The sequence below is a fragment of the Octopus sinensis genome, linkage group LG1, assembly GCF_006345805.1.
Source record: "Octopus sinensis linkage group LG1, ASM634580v1, whole genome shotgun sequence".
NCBI lineage: Eukaryota > Metazoa > Mollusca > Cephalopoda > Octopoda > Octopodidae > Octopus > Octopus sinensis.
This window is the reverse complement of record NC_042997.1, coordinates 102,813,002-102,820,501: the sequence shown is the minus strand read 5'-3', so window position 1 is coordinate 102,820,501 and position 7,500 is coordinate 102,813,002. Positions and strand designations below refer to the sequence as shown.

At 35.9% G+C, this 7,500-nt stretch overlaps 1 long non-coding RNA gene across 1 annotated transcript in view; it reads left to right on the top strand.

Moving 5' to 3' along the window:
- Positions 1 to 2,761, top strand: part of LOC118763686 — a 10,734-nt gene extending 7,973 nt beyond the window's left edge. The window contains exon 3 of the long non-coding RNA XR_004999450.1: positions 2,598 to 2,761. This is a non-coding gene — a long non-coding RNA (uncharacterized LOC118763686). The remainder of the gene's footprint in view (positions 1 to 2,597) is intronic.
- Positions 2,762 to 7,500: the final 4,739 nt, after the last annotated feature.

Below are 7,500 nucleotides of genomic sequence, written 5' to 3'. Positions count from 1 at the left end.
TATGTATATATATGTGTGTGTGTGTGTGTGTGTGTGTGTGTGTGTGTGTGTGTGTGTGTGTGTGTGTGTGTGTGTGTGTGTGTGTGTGTGTGTGTGTGTGTGTGTGTGTGTGTGTGTGTGTATATAGGTTTATGTGTGTGTTTATATATATAATGCTTGAAATACGAGAGTAGAAAAACAGCCAACAACTGATTAAGTGTCGTTCTTAGTGTTGTTTCTCTCGTTTTCCATTTGTGTCTTTCGTTGTTCGAAAAAATAGTTCATATTCTATGTACTCGTACTTTTTTGTACACGTTTCATGACGTCCTGTGCCCGCATATGCCTATATATATATATATATATATATATATATATATATATACACATATAGATGTAAGTATGTACATATACGTATGTATAGATGCAATTGTATATATATTTTATATTATTATATATATTTATTTGTATATTACACATTAATACACACACACACACACACACACACACACACACACACGCACGCACGCACACACAACTGTCCTCGTTCGCAATGCGCCATTCCTGGGAGAGAAAGGCCCTCAGGCCTTCCGACATTGGACAGATTAAAGTCTCCCATAAGAGACTTTTTTCTTGATATCAGAATAACCAACTTTTCTTTTTAAAATATCATTAAAAAATCATAATTGTCTTCTACTATAGTCTCAGGCCGACCAAAGTCTTGTGAGTGGATTTGGTAGACTGAAACTGAAAGAAGCCCGTCGTGTGTGTGTATGTGTGAGTGTGTGTTTGTGTGTGTGTGTGTGTTTGTGTGTCTGTGCTTGTCCCCAACCCCGCCATCGCTTGGCAACCGCTGCTGGTGTGTCTACGTCCCCGTAACTTAGGTGTTCGCAAACTAGACCAATAGAATAAGTACTAGGCTTGTAAAGAATAAGTTGTTCGACTAAAGGTGGTGCTCCAGTATGGCCGCAATCCTGACAAGTAAAAGAATATATATATATATATTATATATATATATATATATATATATATATATATATATATATATATATATATATAATATATATATATAAACTATGCTAGCATGGGAAATGGCCATTAAATCATGATTATGATGTTATATATATATATCAATTATTAATTTTTTATAAGAAAAAGGCTCACAGTGACTTCGAAGTTTCAGCTTACTATCTTATATAGTTTTTAAGTCTGCCTTTGGTAAATGGGGTTGGTGTAAATGATAATTCGGTGTGCTACAGGGAGATAGGAGAATTGGAAAATTAGGATGGAAGGAAGGAAGGAAGGAAGGAAGGAAGGACGGAAGAAGACAAATGGGGCAAAGTGTGTGTATATACATAAAAAAAGAGATGTGTGTAAAACAAAAAAAAATATATATCCATGATAATTACGCGCCCAGTTAACAGATGGCCGTTAAACTCCAACACATTATAACATTGCTGTAAATCAAGGTGGAAAAAGCTTGCATATACGTGCATAATCAATTAAAACGATCCTTAAGGACAACGCATATTTAGAATAACAAAGCGGAAACGCGCACATTTCACCAGATAGTTCCTCATTTAGTTACTTTCATCGGCTGTTTCATTAGGAATAGACTTCATTAATTTGATAATTACATAATTAAGATACATAATTAACATAAATTAATTAAAATTGAATTATAAGTTAAGTGCATGGGTTGACAGAAATAGATGGTGGAAACAATTATTCTGGTTTGATAGAGATCTGCTATATTTAAGACTCAGTAAGGCCTGTAGGTAAAGGAGTAATTAGATGTGTCATGTTCTGTTCACAATTTCTGTTGCTTGAAGTTTTCTTGCTACAAAACAAACTTTTTTGCATATGATTGCAATTTTGCTCTATTTCATTTTAGAGTTCGCAAACGGTTCGATTTGTTATACAACATGTGCGGCTGAGCGGTTTTGTGTGCTAGGTTATGCATGCATGCATCTGTACAAAAATTGATTTATATGCGCAGAAGAGAGAAGCTTACTTCACAACCACATGGTTCCGAGTTCAGTCCCACTGCGTGGTACCTTGGGCAAGTGTCTTCTTCTATAGCCTCAGGCCGACCAAAGCCTTGTGAGTGGATTTGGTAGGTGCAAACTGAAAGAAACCCGTCGAATTTATATACATACATACATATATATATATATATATATATATATATAGAGAGAGAGAGAGAGAGAGAGAGAGAGAGAGAGTGAGATAGATAGATAGATATAGATAGATAGATAGATAGATAGATAGATAGATAGATAGATAGATAGATAGATAGATGATAGATAGATAGATAGATAGATAGATAGATAGATAGTAGATAGATAGATAGATAGATAGATAGATATAGATAGATAGATAGATAGATAGATAGATAGATAGATAGATAGATAGATAGATAGATAGATAGATAGAACCATTGTTATTTTTAAATCTCTCAAAGAGACATATTCAATAACAGTTTTATAAAGTGAAGGCTATTTGCCAACATAATGTGGTTGTCCGAGAAGAGATGATTGCTATTGTTGTTTAGCCCCAGGAAATATCACTTCCAGCTGGCTATACGACACCATATCTGGATGGGAGTGCTGAACTCCCAGTTCGAAAATATAAGGAAGCAAATATTGTGTCGTATAGCCAGCTGGATACGAAGTTTCCTGCGGCTAAACATCAGTAACAATCGTCCCTTCCAGGACAGGCACATTATTTTGGCAAATAGCCTTTACTTGAAAGAACTGTTATTGAAAATCTCTCTTTGAGTGATTTACAAAAAATTGATGTTTCTATTTATTAGATCAGTGACTATGTGTGTCGCCTTGAAAACTATATATTTTCGAACGGTGAATTCAGCAACGCCACCTAGCCAAGCAGCTACTCTGCGCAGACAAAGCGCAATAACCCACAAACCGGCCCACGGATGTTGTTTTGTACTGGATGAGAGAATTGAACTCCCTGTTCGAAAATATAAGGACAGATATTATGTCGTATAGCCGGCTGGAAACGATGTTTCCTGGAGCTACATTGGGAGTGGTAACGACTAGGGTATGGTAGCTGACTGCTTATTGTGATCATTTCTCTTTTGGTTTCCTGCAGCTTTCCTCTCGTTTACAAACCCAGTGAACATATAATAACAATCGTCCCTTCCAGGACAGGCATATTATGTTGGCAAATAGCCTTTACTTTGTGTGTGTGTGTGTGTGTGTGTGTGTGTGTGTGTGTGTGTGTGTGTGTGTGTGTGTGTGTGTGTGTGTGTTTGTATGTATGTATTTAAGTGTGTGAGCCTGTGTTTGTTTCCACGCCATGACTTGACAACAGATAATTGTGTTTATGTTCTCGTAACTTAGCGGTTGGGGAAAAGCAACCGATAGAATAAGTACTAGGCTTACAAAGAATAAGTCCTGGAGTCGATTTGTTCGAATAAAACCCTTTAAGCATGGCCGCAGTCAAATGACTGAAACAAGTAAAAGAACAAATGAATATATATATATATATATATATATATATATATATATATATATATATATATATATATATATATATATATGCCGCCAAAATGGCAGCATATTCCTTTGATAGGTGGTATAATGTGAATTATAACTAAGTGTGACGTGGGTTGCCGAAAACCAAGTTGTGTAGAAATGCAAAGGGTGAAGAAAAGAAAGAGTATGTTTGCAAGTTGTGGTTTGCGAGGAAAATCATTGAAGCGTGTAATGGAAATTCGAAAGAATCACTCAGGCGTTGAAGTAAATAAGAAAATAAATATGTCACTTATGATTTATCTCACAATATAGTTTATATATATATATATATATATATATATATATATATATATATATATATATACTAGCAGAGATACCCGGCGTTGCCTGTGTCACATGCAATTGAAGAATTAGACTTTTCTGTTATATTTTCTGTAATGAACTGGAATACCTATGTTTCGAATTTCATCAAAATTGCAGATGAGGGTTATTTCCCTCTTTACACACCCTAAAAAAATTGTTATCGTGCCACATGTATCCCATACTACTGATTTTTATGAGCATATTACAAAATTCCAGTCTTATAGAACCTGTTAAAAGGATTTTGCTCCACAAAAGTGAAGGTCATGGAGCTCTAAAATGTGAGAGTTATTGGGGGTGGGTGTTTTAATGTCAACCAGAGAAGTTAAATTGTTGAGAATCTTTTTAACTTGGGTTTTATATCTATTGTTTTAATTTCTTTGAAATAGGAAATATATGTTCACTGGGTTTGTAAACGAGAGGAAAGGTACAGGAAACCAAAAGAGGAATGATCACAATAAGCAGTCAGCTACCATACCCTAGTCGTTACCACTCCCAATGTAGGATTCCTCACCATCCAGGTGACAGACACAGCCATAAGATGCATTACGAATCTATAACAATTGGAAGGGCGTGACCCAACTGAAATAAACATTAACAACTGTGTGACGTGAGGGCTAAGGAGAAATGAAAGTGTCACCTCTGGAGTTTGTAAATGACCTCTATACTGATACGTAACTCAACAGAATAAATTTACAATCTATAAATGTCTTTGAATAAGCTGTCACTCATCTAGGAAGGCCTTGAAACCAATGTTACCATCTGGGGACTATGTGTGACCCAGTAATAATAAAAAGACTGAAAGAAGTTCTGCAATCAAATAACTTTACTCAACACTTTGCAACTGAATCAGTGGAGGCAAAGATGCCTCTCATTTACTTGACAATTTATGCAGCACATTGCAGAAATCACAACCTAACTGTATGTCAAAGCAAACTCTTACATTGTTGTACCATTGAATTACAAATAATGCTCATCTTTTATGCTCGAGTGAACCTACAGCTTTCAAGAGTACAACTGTATTCGTCTTTGCTTAGATAAAATGACTAAATTGTGGGTGTTAAGTCCCCATGAAGGGGTCTTTCTAACTTGTAAGAAGATGAAATTTTATAAATATTACTTCATTTGTGTCTAATATCTATCGTTAAAATTTCATCATCAGCAAAAATATATGAATTGTCATGGGGGTTGTGGCCGTTATGCATAGAATATAATTTCCAAATTTTGTAAAGATCCATTCAGTACTTTTGACCTAGTTTTGGATCATAAAAGAAATCACTAAAATTTGGGAGTTAAGGCCCCCATTAGGGTGTCTTAGAATCGTCATGTGAAGTGGAAACTTTGAGAATACTTGTTGATGTGTGTCAATTACCCATGGTTGAAATTCCATCAATATCGAAAATTTATGAATTTTCATGGGGGTTCTGCCCCCTTTAAGCCATCTGAAATTCAAACCAAAGATATTGCATTATACTTCTTCTATTAGTTTGTTCTTGTGAAACCAGTAAGTTATGGGGGCGTAAATAAATGAACAGCAGTTGTGAAGCAGTGATGAGGGCGAAACACAGAAACAAAGACACACACATACACTTACGTATATACATACATATATAAGCGATTGAGAAAGATAGAGTAAGAATGAAGAAAGAGATAGAGTAAAAGTAACGGTGGAAAGTGATAGAGTAAGAGTAGAATGAGTTATGAGTCGCACAATAAATATTCAAGGAATATTTTTTACAATAAAGTAAGCAAACGGGGTGTGCATTGCGCTATATGGATGTATCAATGGTTGAATAAAAATAATACAAGGAGAAAAAGTTAGACGAAAGCAGAGCAAAAGGGAAACTAGACGAAAACTTAACGGACGGGAAATTTAGACAAAGAGACATTTCATGGAATATTCGCAACTGAGTTTTCCACGTCAATCAATGACTCAAAATATCACAGTGGTTTCGCGCCATTACCGTTGAGACCTCTCAATTTTGGAGGGACCAGTGTTGTTATTAAGCTACTGGGAAAAAGCTAGCGAGTGTATACTATGACAGAAAGAAACAGGACATTATATAAATACAACAAAGAATTATACATATGCATAATTCTTTATCTATTGTATTATATAATGTCCTGTTTGCTTCTGTCTTAGTATACATTCGCTAGCTTTTTTTTTGTTTTTGTTTTTGGCGCCTCCAAAATTGAGTGGTCACAATGATAATATCTGACATAGTGTGAATATGAAATATTGAAGCGTAAAATACTATCAACAAGTAATAGTGAAAAAAAAAAGTGAAATGAAAAGGCATGGGGTGAATTACGAAAAATTATCCTGCGGTGAAATCTAAATATCAGATATCAAAACAAAAATAGAAAATGCACTGCCGAAGCAGGCTCACAGGTTGGTGTAAGCAAGTTGTCGCACTCACGGTTCACTGCAATGCATCTCACTGCACGATCTAGTTTTACTTTTCGCAAGTACCAGAAGTCAACTTTGATATCGCCTATTCGTTTGCCAGGCACTGCGTTTTGTGTGCGTATGGTATGTGTGTGTGCGTGTGTGTATGTATGTGAATGTGTGCATACATGTATATATGCTTATATATTTACACAAACCCAATGCATACGCATACATACTTATGCATACACAAACGTATGTGCAGATAGATAGATAGATAGATAGATAGATAGATAGATAGATAGATAGATAGATAGATAGATAGATAGATAGATAGATAGATAGATAGATAGATAGATAGATGTGTGTGTGTCTATGTGTGTGTCTTTGTGTGTTTCAGTGTGTGTGCGTGTCTGTGTCTGTGTCTATGTGTCTAAGTGTCCGTGTGTGTGCGCGCACATATGTGTGTGTGAGTGTGCACTCACGCACGTACGTATGTGTTCGTAATTAGTGACTAAAGCAAAATTACTTCAAAATAGCATTCACTATATCTTAACGTCGATATACTGTAAAAAGCCACTCAACTGTCGTATTTGTCTTGCGAAAGCATCTCGTATAGACGTAAGTGCTAAAAAATCCCACGAGTATCTCAGTAACAATTTGAAAATCGACCAGCAACGACGGTGGAATAGCTATCTAGACTTCTGAGTATTTGCGCGCCATCACTAGCAAGTATCCACTACAAACTTGCATGTTTAGATAAATTTAGTCTCCACTGATATAGAAAAATAGTGTTAACACATCCCTGATATCGCAAATAGCCAGCAGGCTGGGTAAAAAAAAAAGAAATTCGTTATTAGTGACGAAAGCAGCATTCGTTCAAAACATCATTCTGTATATCTTATTAAAAAATGTGGGTAAAAGGTTTAGTGGTCAGGGTAATCGGCTCACGGTCGTAAGGTCGTGAGTTCGATTCCCTGTGTTGCTCTAGTCCATTCAGCTGGCAAGAATAAGTTGTACTTGTACTCCTTGCTGCATTCTGTGTCACGCTGGATCTCCCTGAGAGCTATGTTAAGGATACGCGAATCTGTGGAGTGCTCAGCCACTTACACGTTAATTGCAGGAATAGATCGAACCCTCGTCGTCGTAATTTAGTCGTAATTTAATGTGGATGTACCGTATAAAGCTACAAAACTGCAGAATGCCTCTCGAGAAAACATTACGTATAGACGTATAATGCAAAAAAGCACAAGAGAATATCAATAGCACACTCAT